Source organism: Schistocerca piceifrons, chromosome 1 (assembly GCF_021461385.2).
Source record: "Schistocerca piceifrons isolate TAMUIC-IGC-003096 chromosome 1, iqSchPice1.1, whole genome shotgun sequence".
NCBI classification, from domain to species: domain Eukaryota; kingdom Metazoa; phylum Arthropoda; class Insecta; order Orthoptera; family Acrididae; genus Schistocerca; species Schistocerca piceifrons.
In genome coordinates this window covers 184,533,103-184,552,448 of record NC_060138.1, presented here as the reverse complement: position 1 = coordinate 184,552,448, position 19,346 = coordinate 184,533,103, and the positions used below count along the sequence as shown (strand labels likewise).

At 40.6% G+C, this 19,346-nt stretch overlaps 1 protein-coding gene across 1 annotated transcript in view; it reads left to right on the top strand.

Moving 5' to 3' along the window:
- LOC124783727 (calcineurin-binding protein cabin-1-like) overlaps positions 1-19,346 on the top strand; it is a 252,819-nt gene that overhangs the window by 198,369 nt on the left and 35,104 nt on the right. The window lies entirely within an intron of this gene.

Sequence of the window (19,346 nt, the reverse complement as noted above, 5' to 3'; positions counted from 1 at the left end):
ACTTCCATCATGATGTTCGGCATTTCTTAAACAGGAGATTGGAAAACCAATGGATCGGTCGTGGTGGAGATCATGATCAGCAATTCATGTCATAGCCTCCACGCTCTCCCGACTTAACCCCATGCGATTTCTTTCTGTGGGGTTATGTGAAAGATTCAGTGTTTAAACCTCCTCTACCAAGAAACGTGCCAGAACTACGAGCTCGCATCAACAATGCTTTCGAACTCATTGATGGGGACATGCTGTGCCGAGTGTGGGAGGGACTTGATTATCGGCTTGATGTCTGCTGAATCACTAAAGGGGCACATATCGAACATTTGTGAATGCCTAAAAAAACTTTTTGAGTTTTTGTATGTGTGTGCAAAGCATTGTGAAAATATCTCAAATAATAAAGTTATTGTAGAGCTGTGAAATCGCTTCAATCATTTGTAATAACCCTGTACATGGCTCATTATTTGTATCAAAATACTATGTGGGAAATATTCCACGTGGGAAAAATATATCTAAAAAGAAAGATGATGAAACTTACCAAACAAAAGCGCTGGCAGGTCGATAGACACACAAACAAACACAAACATACACACAAAATTCTAGCTTTCGCAACCAATGGTTGCCTCGTCAGGAAAGAGGGAAGGAGAAGGAAAGACAAAAGGATATGGGTTTTAAGGGAGAGGGTAAGGAGTCATTCCAATCCCGGGAGCGGAAAGACTTACCTTAGGGGGAAAAAAGGACAGGTATACACTCGCACACACACACATATCCATCCACACATACACAGATGTCTGCTTGTGTCTGTGTATGTGTGGATGGATATGTGTGTGTGTGCGAGTGTATACCTGTCCTTTTTTCCCCCTAAGGTAAGTCTTTCCGCTCCCGGGATTGGAATGACTCCTTACCCTCTCCCTTAAAACCCATATCCTTTTGTCTTTCCTTCTCCTTCCCTCTTTCCTGACGAGGCAACCATTGGTTGCGAAAGCTAGAATTTTGTGTGTATGTTTGTGTTTGTTTGTGTGTCTATCGACCTGCCAGCGCTTTTGTTTGGTAAGTTTCATCATCTTTCTTTTTAGATATAAAATACTATGTGGGTAATACAGTCCTACCTACCACCCTGGGGGTGGGGTTAAGGGTAAGGGTAAGGGTAGGAGTGGGGACAGGGGTAGGGGTAGGAGTTGGGGTAGGGGTATGGATGAGAAACTGTGACATTTAAAAACATTCGATAACAACTTATATTTGTATCAAATCTTTAATTTTTGTGGTTGCTAGGGCTCATTGGTAACAGTCCTGGTCATATTTCAACTCTAAGGGGGAGCTGGAAGAGAATGGGAGGGGACTACAAAGATAGTGACAAACAAGTCCATCTCTGCAATGCATGAAGCAAAAGTAGTTTCTACCAAGCTTGGCACACATATCACTTGAAATGTGGGAAAAAAAAAATTATAATGAAAGGTCACCCTACAGCTGAGGGTGGGGCTGAAGAGGGGTGACATAAAAGCATAACTCAGGGACACCTGAATCAGTTTTGACCAAATTTGGCGTATACATGACTCATTACGTGTGTAAAAGTACTGTGGGAATATCTCTACTACTCCTAGGGATGGGCATGGAAATGAAAGTATTCTATAACAGCCCATTGGTATTTCTTTCCTCTGTTCAGTTGACTTCGAATACTTTAAAAATATGAAGTGAAATTTATCTCTTATTTGCACCGTTCATTGTGTCAACAAGATTGAGAGAATGAGCAATGCAGTGAGCCAGTAATTCTGCCAATGTGTTCCGAGGTCAAAGATGCCACATGGCTGTATATAACAGATAAATTGGACATCTATGGAGTCATATTGTGTAAAACAGCAGAGAAGCAGACATATATCTGTAAAACAATGGGAAGTCCAGGATGGAATAACGACACTGTGGGAAGGATTTAGTGCTACTCACCAAATAGAGGAGGTGTTGAGTCACAGAGACACACACTGAGAAGGAATGCTAGAAGTATTCAGCTATTAGATAAAGTCCTTCTTCAGAAGTAGAAAACTCACACACATACACAGCTCATAGGACAGTAGTGCTATGACTGCATAGGACCTGAGCAACAATCCAGCTGTAGTTGATACTTGGGGCGGGGGGGGGGGGGGATGAGAGAATTAGAGAAGGGGTAAGGACCATGTAGCTGCATTGCTGAGCTAGAAAGCATGTGTAGTATTAGAGAAGGGGATAGCTTGGCGGAGGAAATGGACTAGTGAAGGACGATGCCAGGGGTTACCGTATTTACTCGAATCTAAGCCGCACTTTTTTTCCAGTTTTTGTAATCCAGAAACCCGCCTGCGGCTTAGAATCGAGTGCAAAGTAAGCGGCAGTTCTGAAAAATGTTGGTAGGTGCCGCCACAACTAACTTCTTCCATCGAATTATGTAGCGCTACACAGGTATGCTTTGCAGGCACAAAGATAAATACTGGCGACAAAACCCCTGCGTCAGTAAATTTAAAAAAAGGTGGAAGGCGAGCTTTTTTCACCGCCCCGAGTTTCGACCACTGCCTTTTCATACATTATCCAACGAAGTAAATACAAATTCCGTATTGTTCATCTTCGAATGTAGCAGCATTTCAGCGTACTACGAAAATCCGACTGGCAAGATTGTTTGTCTGAATTTTTTCCTACCTGGGGCAAGAGATCATTGCTAATAAGAACTTTTATGAATTGTGAATCATATGCAGTATTCTCTTCACCATAAGAATAATACGAATATAAACATTTTGCCATGTATTCTTTCGTGTTTGCTGCTATCTCATTTAAATCCTGTCTGCCTAATAAACTACGAAACTAGAGTGAGACAACAGCAAATGCGGAATAATATACATATCATGTCATGTTTATATTCGTATTGTTCTTATGCCTAATAGTGATACAGTCAGAAATGAAGCACGGCAATTGACAAGATTTTTAAATCTAAAATGACTAATTTCTGTACAGAATGTAATGTACTACAGAGGCGTCTGCAAAGATTTTCAACCGGAGAAAAATTTTCGCTAAACTCTCGTTCAGAACATCTTCTATCATACGCAGTCTAAGCAGTGTAAGTAACAGCAAATAGCAAGCAGTCTCTTGCCATTGTTCCGCTAATGAGACGATTCCTCTCTTTTTTTTTTTTTTTGGCGGTTGCACGCACAAAAGCAAGCCATGTCGCGAGCGGCGGCAGGTCGTAAACACTCATTATCAGAATGCGACAAACAATGCATGACACAGTACAGTAATGCATTTTCAGCTTAGAATTACGTGAACACCTATAACAAAGAGAACGGCACTTGCCAGATCAAAGAAAAATAAGCAATCAATTCAAACCAGACGAAGCACGTGATAAAGGAATGGTACCCGTATAAATACGGACGGAGCACCTGACGCATAGCAATGGCTACATGGTAAAGCTTAACTGGTAAGCTTAAAACTCGAACCAAACTACTGTAGCTGTATCGTCATTCGTTCGACCTAAATTGTATTACAATGGACCAACTTTGTTTCGATTTGGATGTGCGGCCTAAAACTCTTCTCTCCCTTGGAATTTCGAGTCTTGAATTTCAGGTGCGGCTTAGATTCGGGAAAATTTTTTTTCCTTGATTTCGAGTCTCATTTCGCGGGTGCGGCTTAGATTCGAGTGCGGCTTAGATTCGAGTAAATATGGTATGAAAATAAGGATATGTTGTAGGGAGAGTTCTCACCTGTGGAATTGAAAAGTGGTGGTGGTGGTGGCAGAAGTAGTGGTGGTGGGGAGGAATACAAATGGCACATGTTGTTGAGCAGTCATTCAAGTGCAGTACATTCTGAAGCTGGCAGGGGTAAAATACAGGGAGCAAAAGGCTATTTACAATTTGTGCGGAAACCAGATGGCAGTTATAAGAGTCGAGTGGCATGAAAGGGAAGCAGTGGTTGGGAAGGGAGTGAGACAGGGTTGTAGCCTATCCCTGATGTTATTCAATGTGTATATTGAGCAAGCAGTAAAGGAAACAAAAGAAAATTTTGGAGCAGGGATTAAAACCGATGGAGAAGAAATAAAAACTTTGAGGTTCGCCAATGACATTACTGTCAGAGACAGCAAAGGACTTGGAAGAGCAGATGAACGGCATGGACAGTGTCTTGAAAGGAAGATATAAGATGAACATCAACAAAAGCAAAATGAGGATAATGGAATGTAGTCGAATTAAGTTGGGTGATGCTGAGGGAATTAGATTAGGAAATGAGACACTTAAAGCAGTAAAGGAGTTTTGCTATTTGGGGAGCAAAATAACTGATGATGGTCGAAGTAGAGAGGATATAAAATGTAGACTGGCAATGGCAAGGAAAGCGTTTCTGAATAAGAGAAATTTGTTAACATTGAGTATAGGTTTAACTGTCAGGAAGTCGTTTCTGAAAGTATTTGTGTGGAATGTAGCCATGTATGGAAGTGAAACGTGGACGATAAGTAGTTTAGACAAGAAGAGAATAGAAGCTATAGAAATGTGGTGCTACAGAAGAATGCTGAAGATTAGTTGGGTAGATCACATGACTAATGAGGAGACATTGAATAGAATTGGAGAGAATAGAAATTTGTGGCACAACTTGACTAGAAGAAGGGATCAGTTGGTAGGGCATATTTTGAGGCATCAAGGGATCACCAATTTAGTATTGGAGGGCAGTGTAGAGGGAAAAAATCGTAGAGGGAGACCAAGAGATGAATACACTAAACAGATTCAGAAGGATGTAGGTTGCAGTAGGTACTGGGAGATGAAGAAGCTTGCGCAGGATAGAGTAGCATGGAGAGCTGCATCAGACCAGTCTCTGGACTGAAGACCACAACAACAACATTGTGTTGGGCACCATGCTCAGAACTGGGTGGTCATGCGTCTCTTGATCACAGTTTGGTGGTGGTGGCTGTACAGAAGAGACTTCCTGGTGTGGGATGGATGGCTGCTTTTAAACATCACCACCTCATAGCCACAAAACCCTGCATGGCAGACATAATGCATTTATCGCACCATCATAAACATCGCCCCACCGCCCTTCATAACATAGAGCATAAACAGACCCGCAACACAGGCATGAACATATCCTTCAAAACCTTCAGCCCCAGAGAAGTATCAGGTCTTTCCAAAGTCCTTATCTTTTGCACCACTTCCAAATAGAGACATGCTGGGCTTGTTAAAGACCTACTCCTTTTCCCAGTCCCCACAGTGCAAACACTTTTTTGTGACTTACCCTAACAATCAGACTCAATCCAAAACTAATATTAGTTCCTGCTGACTCAGTTTATGGCCCTATCTAACTATGATCCACCCTTTTGCCTCCTAAACATCTCTGTCAACTTTCCAGAATTTCCTATCCTCAAACCTTGTCTCATCATCGTTCCTCAGATAACATGGAACCAAACCCCATGTCCACCACCTAAAAACTGACCCCAACCTTATAATACTACCTGCTGACAAGACTCTACCACTGTGGTTGTTTTCTGAACCTCATCAGATCCTCACAATTCTACCTCCCATATGCTTTCTAAAGCACATAAACCCAAGCACCCAGGATGCCACATTGTGGTCAGTTACTGTGCCCCCTTCTGAGAGAATCTCTCCTCTCGTGAACCAGCATCTTCAGCCTATTACCTGTAACTTACCCCTATATAAAAGACACTAACCATTTTCTCCACTGACTCTCCATCATTCCTGTTCCTTTACCAGCTGAAGCCAAGCTTATCACTGTTGATGCTTCCACCTCCTCCTCCTCCTCCTCCTCCTCCTCTTACTACTACTACTACTACTACTACTACTATTGCAATTATATCACCAGTGCCCATTACCTTGCTCATATTGAACTCTACCTTTCCCAACACCCAATATATGACATCCTGATCATCAGACAAACTGTGTCCTCGCCCGCAGTTTCTTCTCTTCTGAAGACAACACCTACAAACAAATCCATGGTACAACAATGGGTGCCTGCTTGGCACCATCTACAGGAATCCATCTAACCACCCTGGATTCTAATCTCCTCATCTGGTTCAGATTCGTTGATGACATCTACATGATCTGGATCGAGAGTGAAGATACCCTATCCATATTTTTCTGTAAGCTCAACATCTTCTCCCCCATTCGCTTCACATAGTCCTCCTCAGTCCAACAAGTCACTTTCCTTGATATCAGCCTTCACCTCAAGGATGGCTACAATACCTTCATCCACATCACACCCACCAACCATCAACAACACATCCAATTCAACAGCTGCCATTCATTCCATATCAGGAAGTCCCCTCCATATAGCCCAGCACTCTTGGTTGTTGCACCTCGTGAGGTCATTATTGCTGACCTCGGTCATTTGGAGAATAAATATAACTTCTGTGACCTGCAACAATGTGGGGTTAAACCTCTCTCATCTCAACAATCGAAGTGCAGTTCTTGTCAGATCACCGAAGTTAAGCGCTGTTGGGCTGGGCCAGCACTTGATGGATGACCATCTTGTCTGCCGAGGGCTGTTGGCCAGCAAGATGCACTCAGCTCTTGTGAGGCAAACTGAGGAGCTACTTCACTGAGAAGTAGCGGCTCTGGTCTCGTAAACTGACATACGGCCAGAAGACTGATCTGCTGACCACACGCCCCTCCATATCCGCATCCAATGACACCTGTAGGCTGAGGATGACATGGCAGCTGGTCGGTACTGTTGCGCCTTCATGGCCTGTTCGGATGGAGTTTAGTTTGGTTTAGGGTAAGAGATATCATTCAGAGTTGGTCAGAGTTGATGTGGGACACTGCTGAAGTGTGTGTTCAGCCATGCATACAAAAAATATTTAACATTATCACGATTGTAGTGAATGTTTGGCAGGATTTCATAATTTGATTCCATAATTGCCACTGACAAATGAATTAATAAATCTATAGTTGCATCTAAGCTGTTGTGCTTTCTGAACTTCATCCACTGGTAACTAAATGTTATTAATTAATCAATGAATCATTGTCACAAAGGAGAACTGTAATTCTCAGCAAGGTGAGGCAAGGGAATCACACAACTGATAACAATTGTGTCAGACTATGATTTCATCACAATCTTTGGAGACAACCATTTAACTACAGCAGATGGTGAGTGCACAGCAGTTCAGCGCAGTATTGCTTCACTTTGCTATAAACAACATTGGAAAAGGGTGAAAATTTTTACACTATAAACTGTGAATAGGTATGACTTTTAGAAGTAACAGGCCACGTGCTATCCTTCATAATGAATACTAACAGTGATGTTAACTGCCAGAAGCGTAGAAGGTATCACTATGCTGGGCAATCAAACCATTAATTTTGAGTCTGAATGTGAATTGAAAATTTTGTTAACAAAAGCAGTAAGTTAAATATTGAGAATAATGAGCTTGAAGAACTGGCAGCAGCTCAACAATGGGGGTTACCAAACCAACACTTAGCCATAGACCAGTAATGGTGAGTCTAAATCCGTTGCTCAAATATGTAAAGGCAATGAATAATGATCTTAGGCAGCTAAATGATGATAAAACTTATCACATGGAGAATTACGTCAGAAAGAATGCACAAGAATTTTGAGAAGCACTAGAAAATTCATGAAAGAGACCCATCAGTGATTTTATGGGAAAACACAATGACTTATGTAACAAAGTTATGGCTGAACAATCCAAGCTCATATTACAAGCTGAAGGATTAAAACTTAAGAATGATGAAATTGAATATCTTAATAAAGTCACATTCAAGAAGGTGCAATGTAAAATCAGTGCGGAGATTGCAATAGTAAAGAATGATTGTTCACAACACAAACATTCAGTCTTTAAAATGGTAATTGGCATACATGAACAACGCATTAACCCAACCACTCAAGTTGAACAGATGCAGCAATCCACATTAGTCAAGCGTATTCTAGAAGCAAAAATAAATAATACGGGGAAAGAGGAATATTGTTTTAAGCTGAACACAGTACCAAGCATGATTGTTGTTACCAATACAGGTAAATTCATATTTCATTAGTTCAAACTAATTTGAGGATTACATACCGTTGCTTTCATCTGCCAGTTTAAACATTCTTTCTCATTGTTGCATTCCAAGAAACAAAAAATAGTTACCTGTGTGAGCATTTTGAATGACAGTGCTCACACAGTGGGTCATGAGAGTCACTGATAGTTACAATAATTTCAGTGAATTACAGACAGTCTTTTTTCACTGTAGGCAGTCAGGTCAAAATTGTAGACACCACCCCTACCATATGGCCACGGTGATGGTACCATCTGTCAGTTTTGTGGAAGTATTTGGATTATAACATTAATTTAGATGAGCTTATTGAAGACACACAATTCGTAGATATTCTTATGATGCAGTGACTACCATTGCACACCCTTGAGAGATGAGTTCTCACAGGATACAAAGACATTGAATATGTATATTTGGTGGGAGATCGAATTCGAGCCCTTGACACTGAAAAAAAGCAGTGAGAGATCAATGATTCCAATGAGAGAAACAGGGGCAATGATGCAGTGTGAAATAAGTATTGTAATGAATGGAACTGTGGAGCAAAGAATCAATGGAACGAACATGATGAATCACAAAGATATGATGACCACAGTCAACTGTGTGATAGACAGCAGGAATATCAGTTTGAACTTCGGAGAATGATGACTGCAAGAATTATAAGTGATTGCTACAACAGAAATGAAACAAAGAAACGGATTCACTTTGTGATTTGTAGGAAAACTGAATATAGTTTGTGGCCCACTTCCAAACTGAGCATACAGACATGAAGTCACCTATAGTTATACAAACAATGAGCATAGACTGCTGGCATGGCATTGTGGAAGACTTATTGAGGAAAGATGAGGATTCTACTAAGGATGCCGTCAAACTGATACTTGCAGCCAGAGTATGTGGAGTTGATGTTGACATCTTATTGGATTCTGACTCGTAGGCAAATACAATAACAGAGAAATTATTTCAAGAACTCATTGATTGTCTAAAATTGACTGTTTTTTTCTGGTAAATTGTAATCACAGTTGGGAATTGAAGAAAACCAATAAGAGAACAAGTTCTGTTAAAATATTGAATTTCAGGGGAAATTTTGAGCAGCCAGTTTTTGTTGTTCCATGTTTGAGCATTGATATCATCTTCAGTACCAGTTTGATGACAGAAAGATGTGGCCAATTAGATTTTGTAGAATGATGTCCTTACATAAGGAATCAGGAAGAAGAAATTAAAATTTCCTTTAAAGGAATTGTAGATGAAGATTGTGGATGGCTTTAGAATGTGAACCTTTGTTTCATTAGGTGAAAGCAGAAGTGGAAGTTGCAACTCTGCAATTTCAAAGGGAAGATAACAACATGAAGTCACAGTGTCATGTAAATAATGCTGCTGCAAAGATTCAAGCAAAATTAAGTAATTTAACAGAACTTGTTGACCATTAAAGGGAAGAGTTGAGAGAGGTTGCTGATGTCAACAGAGTGGTCGTAACAAAACACAATTTAAGCAAGAAACCAAGTATGGATCTCACTTCCGGTCGTATAAATGGTTCAAATGGCTCTGAGCACTATGGGACTTAACATCTGTGGTCATCAGTCCCCTAGAACTTAGAACTACTTAAACCTAACTAACCTAAGGACATCACAAACATCCATGCCCGAGGCAGGATTCGAACCTGCGACCGTAGTGGTCACGCGGTTCCAGACTGGTCGTATAACAGAAGAATAACAAAATAAAATGTTTTCCTCACAAGGCCCACTCTCGAGAAAGTCCACCAAAAAATAGATGGAAACAAAACTACCAGAGACTGCTTGGCACAGCATTATCACAAAGCTATCCAGGGAGACCAGACCACTGTTGCACGACACCCTTGAGTCACAGTCAGAAGCTACCACTCCTCACAATCCGGGACTACCAGCAGATGAGGCGCATGAATGTTGTGACTGGAATGCCAGATCCCTACTAGTCTGGGTGGCATGTCGAACTGTCTTTTGGCTGGTGGTGAGCAGGCTTATAAGGCTGGTTGGTGGATGGATCTTCTGGGACTATTTTTGATCATGTGATTGGCGTAGGAAAAGAGTCCGCTTGTTGATTGTGACTTCTGGAGCTGATGTCGATCTGCAGTGCTCGAGTAGCAAGCCCTGGCAACTGTTGGCAGAGAGACGAAGCTGTATTTTCATCTCTGGCAGCGGTCTCGGTCATATTATAAATGTCTGCTTTGGTTTCATTCGCTGTGATGAAGGTATGCAGCTCCTCTGTTCTGTCATGCGGGATGCCAAAGTCGCAGGGGGATGGGATGGATGCTGCAGGAATTATCCAGGGATCAGTAGTGAGTAAAGTAGTTTCATACATGCAATAACAGAACAAGATGGTTCCATCAGGATTGTTTTGGTTGCCAGAGCAATCAACTTGCTAATTTTTCCACAAAGGGATCAACTCGAAAATTTAGAAGAGCTATGACAGCAATATAATGGTGTCAAGTATTTAATGGTTGTTTCACACGTTCAGGAACTTCCCCATATATGACTATAGTACGTGGTATATTTATCTCCATGCCAGTAGATTTTTTCAGGAAACTCCCATGAGTGCATTGGCTGGTTTGGGTAGTTCTACTAAATTCACTATGGAAAGTGTCATATCATATATACTGTTCTTATTTGTAGAGCTCACACCGGGAGTGGAGAGCAATGAGTGACTTGTGATGTGAATTCATGACCTTTGCCTGTGCACAGCTTATAAGTGGTTTTGTTGAAATGTAGCTGATGTTGTCAAAATGTGTGTGGTTGTGTTGGTATACTACCATGCTGAGGTTGATGACTTCTATATCCCAATTGTCCACCGCCAGTGCTCATGTGCTGTGATAGATGTGCCTCTTGGTGAGATTAGCCCTACCAGCTGTTGCTGACCTGTGCGAGTGCTTGTGCTTCCAGGTCAAGGACACCTAGAGAACAGCTGATATCAATGTGTGCCTGTCAAGCTGCTTGCCACCTGAATGATGTATCACGACCACCCCTTTGCCAGAGGCTGAGTGCATTCTGTGACACATTGTACAAATCACAATGCATCCTCTGACCCCTACTATGTCATGTCCTGTGTGATGCGATGTTATAAAGCTGCAAGTATCAATAGTGAAGTGCTTAAAAGCAGAGCATGGTGAAATAATGAATTGCATTGTGTATCATGAAAATGCCCTGATATAAAAAGGGAATTTATGATTGTTGAAGATTTCTAAATAATGTTATAATATTTTCTGAACTTAATGCCACAAATTTTACAGATTTTTTTTCTGATTAGAAAAATTTATATGACTACTATATAGTGTGGTGATGTCATAATTTTGTTTGATGACATCTTCATTTATCTTGTTCTACCCTTTTTTTTTTTTAGTCTTATGGCTGGTTTGATGCGGCCTGCCACAAATTCATCTCCCACACTAACCTTTTCATCTCAGAGCAGCAGTTGCAACCTATGTCCTCAATTATTTGCTGAATCTCTGTCTTCCTCCACAGTTTTTACTCTCTACAGCTTCCTCTGGTTCTATGGAAGTTTTTCCCTGATATCTTAATGTATGATGTATCATCCTGGTCCGTCTCCTTGTCAATGTTTTTCATATATTATATTTTTCGCCAGTCCTGCGTTGAACTTCCTCATTCTGTACACCGTCAGTAGAAATGGGAAAGTTCCACAAAACAGTAATGGAAAATTAGCAATATTTTGTGAAATGAAGCAAAATCAGCGATTTCTATAACATTTGTAATTTTGTAATGTGTAAATATGTTAGAAAAATAAGGATGGCAATTTACTGTTATTCATAACTGATAGTCACAGAGTGTCAAAATTGTATTTTGGCTTCTAATCTCCTCAAGGCGGCGACGGGTTGAGTATGTTCTTAAAATAACAGTTCATTTGCTGCATAATGAACTTTGACTGGATGATGTAAATAGTTCCTAATCAGGAAAAGCATTACAGTGGCCAAAACCATCACCAAAATAGGAAAAAAGTATTGGCAAAAAAGCGCCACCAAATCCAACAAACAACACCACCAAATGTGACAAAAAAACAACTCTAAATTTGGAAAAAGCCACAAAAAACATGGAATTTGGAGAAAAAACAATACTAAATTTGGGGGAAGACACAAAATTTGGCTTGACACAACATCGAATTGTGGGGGTGGGGGGACAGAATTTGGCAAAAACAACATGGCTTTTGGTAAGAATCATGGAATTTGGTAAAAAATAATGCCAAATTTAGCCAAAAAACAACATTAAATTTAGCAAATAGACAATGCCAAATTTGGCAAAAAATGATGCCAAATACGCTCCTGAAATAAAATAATTCTTTCCCATCCATATTTATCATCCACCTAACTACTATCTACTATGGTTCGTATATTGCGGCATAGTGTTTCGTATGTCTTTCGATTTTTTTATTTCACATAATTAAGCTTATAAAATACTTGTCTAGATAAATATTCACATTTCGATTGCTATGTCACATAGTAGCATTCATTCTCGCAAAACTTTGTACAGTAAAACTTGCTCAAATCGGCACACATATAATTCAGAAATTGCCCAAACAGTACAAGTATTTCAGTCCTGACACATTCAGGAAAGTATTTGTATGGAGTGTAGCCATGTATGGAAGTGAAACATGGACGATAACCAGTTTGGACAAAAAGAGAATAGAAGCTTTCGAAATGTGGTGCTACAGACGAATGCTGAAGATAAGGTGGGTAGATCACGTAACTAATGAGGAGGTATTGAATAGGATTGGGGAGAAGAGAAGTTTGTGGCACAACTTGACTAGAAGAAGGGATCGGTTGGTAGGACATGTTTTGAGGCATCAAGGGATCACAAATTTAGCATTGGAGGGCAGCGTGGAGGGTAAAAATCATAGAGGGAGACCAAGAGATGAATACACTAAGCAGATTCAGAAGGATGTAGGTTGCAGTAGGTACTGGGAGATGAAGAAGCTTGCACAGGATAGAGTAGCATGGAGAGTTGCATCAAACCAGTCTCAGGACTGAAGACCACAACAACAACAACAACAACAACAACATTCAGTGCACTTTTATATGCTGATTTTTTGTATAAAGCGGAACGTGTCTAATATGGATACAGAAAGCAAATCTTAGAACATACTTAATAATTCATTGTATAACACTGAAAAGAGCCTATACAATACTACTGTAACAGTTCATTAGTTATTCATGACTCGACAAGGATGTTACGATGTTACTTTTAACACCTCTGTTAAGCGGTGCAAAACCAAGAAAAGAGGTCCAGTGCAGCATGGCGCTGCTGATGTGGACCTAAAACCGAGCCACTCTGTGCAACAAAGAATAAGTTACACTCAGTGTCAGTACAGTACATCAAGGGAAATGGTTCGTTCGTCAGGGCTCTGTTTTTCGGCTTTCTCATTTTCCTCATTATTGATACACGCCAGCACATATAGGAACATTGTTGCGCATCTACCAACACACTGCTGCAATGTGTGCAGTGGAAGAGGTGGGTATGGTTCTGTTAAACAATGATTTTCCACAGCAAGGTAATTATTTTCTGCCAGTTTCAGTTGACTAGTAGCACTTTAAAAGATACAGTAACATGATCTCGAACAAATGGTATGTGTCTTTAACACTTAACGTAAAGATTAATGTAATTGAGGCAAGTGAGAAAGACAAACTATCTGTGCGTGAAATTATGTTGTGTAAAACACAAGTTTATGAAACTTCCAGACGAATGGATAAAAGGGAATGGGCAGATAAAAAGAAAGGTGAAGAAGACCAGAAATGAAGAATTAACGAAATATTGTGTGAAAGATTCGTAAGTCCCTGGGCAAAAAACTTACCTTCACGTGGACCCATGTTGCTCTGAAAGTCACTAAAGAGCTTGGAATTAGGAGTTTAAGGCATCCATGGGATGGCTGGACAGTTTCAAAGGTAGGCTCAACATCGTGTGGAATGAAGTGTGTCAGGAACCTAAGGATGTGCTGGAAAGTGTAGCAACAGAATAGAAGACAATACTGTCCAACTTAATTGTAAATTATGACCCAAAAGACACGTTCAGTGCCGATGAAAAGGGACTGTTTATCAAGCATTGCCTTCAAAATCACTAGCAGTTTGAGGTGAAAAGTACAAAAAAATGGTTCAAATGGCTCGGAGCACTATGGGACTTAACATCTTAGGTCATCAGTCCCCTAGAACTTAGAACTACTTAAACCTAACTAACCTAAGGACATCACACAACACCCAGCCATCACGAGGCAGAGAAAATCCCTGACCCCGCCGGGAATCGAACCCGGGAACCCGGGCGTGGGAAGCGAGAACGCTACCGCACGACCACGAGATGCGGGCATGTGAAAAGTACATCGGCAGAAAAATGTCCAAGGAAAGACTCACTGTACTGCTGTGTGGGAATATGTTAGGTGAAATGGAGAGGGCACTGGTGATTGGAAAGGTGGAAAAACTGCGTTGTTTCAATAACGTAGATGTCAGTAAGCTTCTAGTCACATGGTGAAGCAATAAAAAAGGTGTAGATGGTGAGTGGTGTTATGGAAGATTGGCTGGGCTCTTTCAATGCCAAAATGAAAATAGGAAATCACCAAGTTCTCCTTTTCCTAGACATTTCAACCTGCCACCCGAAAGTAATGTTATAAAATGTGAAATTGGCTTGGTTCCCTCCAGGGTCAACCAGCCTCACACAACCCATGGACCAGGAAGATATTTACACATTCAAGTGTCATTATAGGCAATTACTGATGCAATCTGTTATTCTTTTTTTCTCTTATTCTTTCCCCCCAATGAACCATGGACCTTGCCGTTGGAGGGGAGGCTTGCGTGCCTCAGCGATACAGATAGCCGTACCATAGGTGCAACCACAACGGAGGGGTATCTGTTGAGAGGCCAGACAAACGTGTGGTTCCTGAAGAGGGGCAGCAGCCTTTTCAGTAGTTGCAGGGGCAACAGTCTGGGTGATTGACTGATCTGGCCTTGTAACACTAACCAAAACAGCCTTGCTGTGCTGGTACTGCGAACGGCTGAAAGCAAGGGGAAACTACAGCCTTAATTTTTCCCGAGGGCATGCAGCTTTACTGTATGGTTAAATGATGATGGCGTCCTCTTGGGTAAAACATTCCGGAGGTAAAATAGTCCCCCATTTGGATCTCTGGGTGGGGACTACTCAAGAGGATGTCGTTATCAGGAGAAAGAAAACTGGCGTTCTACGAATCAGAGTGTGGAATGTCAAATCCCTTAATCGAGCAGGTACGTTAGAAAATTTAAAAAGGGAAATGGATAGGTTAAAGTTAGATATAGTGGGAATTAGTGAAGTTCGGTGGCAGGAGGAACAAGACTTCTGGTCAGGTGACTACAGGGTTATAAACAAAAAATCAAATAGGGGTAATGCAGGAGTAGGTTCAATAATGAATTGGAAAACAGGAATGCGGGTAAGCTACTACAAACAGCATAGTGAACGCATTATTGTGGCCAAGATAGATACGAAGCCCACGCCTACCACAGTAGTAGAAGTTTATATGCTTACTAGCTCTGCAGATGACGAAGAAATTGAAGAAATGTATGATGAAATAAAAGAAATTATTCAGATAGTGAAGGGAGATGAAAATTTAATAGTCATGGGTGACTGGAATTCGTCAGTAGGAAAAGGGAGAGAAGGAAACATAGTAGGTGAATATGGACAGAGCACAACCTAATCATAGCTAACACTTGGTTCATGAATCCGAAAAGAAGATTGTATACATGGAAGAAGCCTGAAGATACAGGTTTCAGATAGATTATATAATGGTAAGACAGAGATTTAGGAACCAGGTTTTAAATTGTAAGACATTTCCATGGGCAGACGTGGACTCTGACCACAATCTATTGGTTATGAACTGTAGATTAAAACTGAAGAAACTGCAAAAAGGTGGGAATTTACGGAGATGGGTCCTGGATAAACTGACTAAACTAGAGGTTGTACAGAGTTTCAGGGAGAGCATAAAGGAACAATTGGCAAGAATGGGGGAAAGAAATACAGTAGAAGAAGAATGGATAGCTTTGAGGGATGAAGTGGTGAAGGCTGCAGAGGATCAAGTAGGTAAAAAGACGAGGGCTAGTAGAAATCCTTGGGCAACAGAAGAAATATTGAATTTAATTGATGAAAGGAGAAAATATAAGAATGCAGTAAATGAAGCAGGCAAAAAGGAATACAAACGTCTCAAAAATGAGATCGACAGGAAGTGCAAAATGGCTAAGCAGGGATGGCTAGAGGACAAATGTAAGGATGTAGAGGCTTATCTCACTAGGGATAAGATAGATACTGCCTACAGGAAAATAAAAGAGACCTTTGGAGAAAAGAGAACCACTTATATGAATATCAAGAGCTCAGATGGAAACCCAGTTCTAAGCAAAGAAGGGAAAGCAGAAAGGTGGAAGGAGTATGTAGAGGGTCTATACAAGGGCAATGTACTTGAGGACAATATTATGGAAATGGTAGAGGATGTAGATGAAGATGAAATGGGAGATAGGATGCTGCGTGAAGAGTTTGACAGAGCACTGAAAGACCTGAGTCGCAACAAAGCTCCAGGAGTAGACAACATTCCATTAGAACTACTGACAGCCTTGGGAGAGCCAGTCCTAACAAAACTCTACCATCTGGTGAGCAAGATGTATGAGACAGACGAAATACCCTCAGACTTCAAGAAGAATATAATAATTCCAATCCCAAAGAAAGCAGGTGTTGACAGATGTGAAAATTATCGAACTATCAGTTTAATAAGTCACGGCTGCAAAATACTAACACGAATTCTTTACAGACGAATGGAAAAACTGGTAGAAGCCGACCTTGGGGAAGATCAGTTTGGATTCCATAGAAATATCGGATCACGTGAGGCAATACTGACCCTACGACTTATCTTAGAAGCCAGATTAAGGAAAGGCAAAACTACGTTTCTAGCATTTGTAGACTTAGAGAAAGCTTTTGACAATGTTGACTGGAATACTCTCTTTCAAATTCTGAAGGTGGCAGGGGTAAAATACAGGGAGTGAAAAGCTATTTACAATTTATACAGAAACCAGATGGCAGTTACAAGAGTCGAGGGGCGTGAAAGGGAAGCAGTGGTTGGGAAGGGAGTGAGACAGGGCTGTAGCCTCTCTCCGATGTTATTCAATCTGTATATTGAGCAAGCAGTAAAGGAAACAAAAGAAAATTTCGGAGTAGGGATTAAAATCCATGGAGAAGAAATAAAAACTTTGAGGTTCGCCGATGACATTGTAATTCTATCAGAGACAGCAAAGGACTTGGAAGAGCAGTTGAACGGAATGGATAGTGTCTTGAAAGGAGGATATAAGATGAACATCAACAAAAGCAAAACAAGGATAATGGAATGTAGTCGAATTAAGTCGGGTGATGCTGAGGGTATTAGATTAGGAAATGAGACACTTAAAGTAGTAAAGGAGTTTTGCGATTTGGGGAGCAAAATAACTGATGATGGTCGAAGTAGAGAGGATATAAAATTTAGACTGGCAATGGCAAGGAAAGCATTTCTGAAGAAGAGAAATTTGGTAACATCGAGTCTTGGTTTAAGTGTCAGGAAGTCATTTCTGAAAATATTTGTATGGAGTGTAGCCATGTATGGAAATGAAACATGGACGATAAATAGTTTGGACAAGAAGAGAATAGAAGCTTTCGAAATGTGGTGCTACAGAAGAATGCTGAAGATTAGATGGGTAGATCACATAACTAATGAGGAAATATTGAATAGGATTGGGAAGAAGAGAACTTTGTGGCACAACTTGACTAGAAGAAGGGATCGGTTTGTAGGACATGTTCTGAGGCATCAAGGGATCACCAGTTTAGTATTGGAAGGCAGCGTGGAGGGTAAAAATCGTAGAGGGAGACCAAGAGATGAATACACTAAGCAGATTCAGAAGGATGTAGGTTGCAGTAGGTACTGGGAGCTGAAGAAACTTGCACAGGATAGAGTAGCATGGAGAGCTGCATCAAACCGGTCTCAGGACTGAAGACCACAACAACAACAACAACAACAACAACAACAACTCTTATTCTTAGTGTTGAAGAAGCTGGAAGTGTGTTTGCTCTTACAGTCAGTTTCTGTCCTGGGTGCAGTAAATTAGATTGGCTTGGTAGTAAAGGAAATAAAACATGAAACTGTTAACTAGTGCATCAACATAGCAGCATTTGGGGGTCGAGAACAAGACTCTTCTATGGCCATTGAAGTTCAAGAATATGCAGCAGCAATTGCTGAATTAATGAAAAAGCAAAACATTTCATGTAGTGCAGATGATTACATTTTAAGTGATGACTTTCTGTCAACTCACTCCACTTTCACTTCAGCAACAGATTTCGTAGAAATCCACAATACAGAGGATGACGAAATAGATTTAGTAGAAATCCGCAACACAGAGGTTGATAATGAAGCATGCTTCATTACCAGAAAGAATTATTAGTCTTGGAGGCCTCCACTTTTGTTCCTTTTTACTTTCCTGGAATGAATTTTCACTCTGCACTGAAATGTGTTCTGATTTGAAACTTCGGGGCAAATTAAAACTATATGTCAAACCAGAACATGCACCTGGATCTTTGCCTTTTGCAGGCAAGTGCTCTACTGAGAGCTGTTATAATACGACTGATGATCAGCTTCACTTCCTGCAGTACCTCTTCTCCTATCTTCCAAACGTCGCCTAAATTCCTGTGCATACTTTATAGGACTTGTGCTACTGAAAGAAATGATATTATGGAGAAGTGACTTGGCCACAGCCTAGGGATAGCTTCCAGAATGAATTGTGACTCTGCAATAGAGTGTGTGCTGATTTGAAAATCAGTGACAGATTAAAAATTGTGCTCTAGACTAGCACTCAAATCTGTGATATTTGCCCCATGAAAGGCAAAGGTTTGGTTCAATGCATGAGAAAACTTCCAGATCATCTTCTTACCTCATCAATCTCCAAAAAAGTGCTTTGAATAGTTATCACATATTATGAAAGAAAACAGCACCTTATGTAAGATCCATTTAGCGTAATGTAAATCTATAAGTGGCAGTTCACAGTCATAATAGTGACTATCGTCATTGGTTACAAAGCTTGGGCCCACAGAATAACTCTACTCAGTGATTGCCAAACCTCAGCTGTCCATGGCTGGTATATATACACATATGTAAGGGAGCTTTAGAAAAAATTCAAATTACAGCTTAATAATCTAAATGAGGTGGTAAATAGGTAACACATATACAGATTAGAGGATGTTGGGATTCTGTTTAAATGAAAACTCTATAATCTAGAAATGGCAGAATTATTCATGCTGTTTTATGGTGCATCATTTTGAATGTGTGATTTGACCATCTGAGGGTGCCATTTTAACGTGGGTC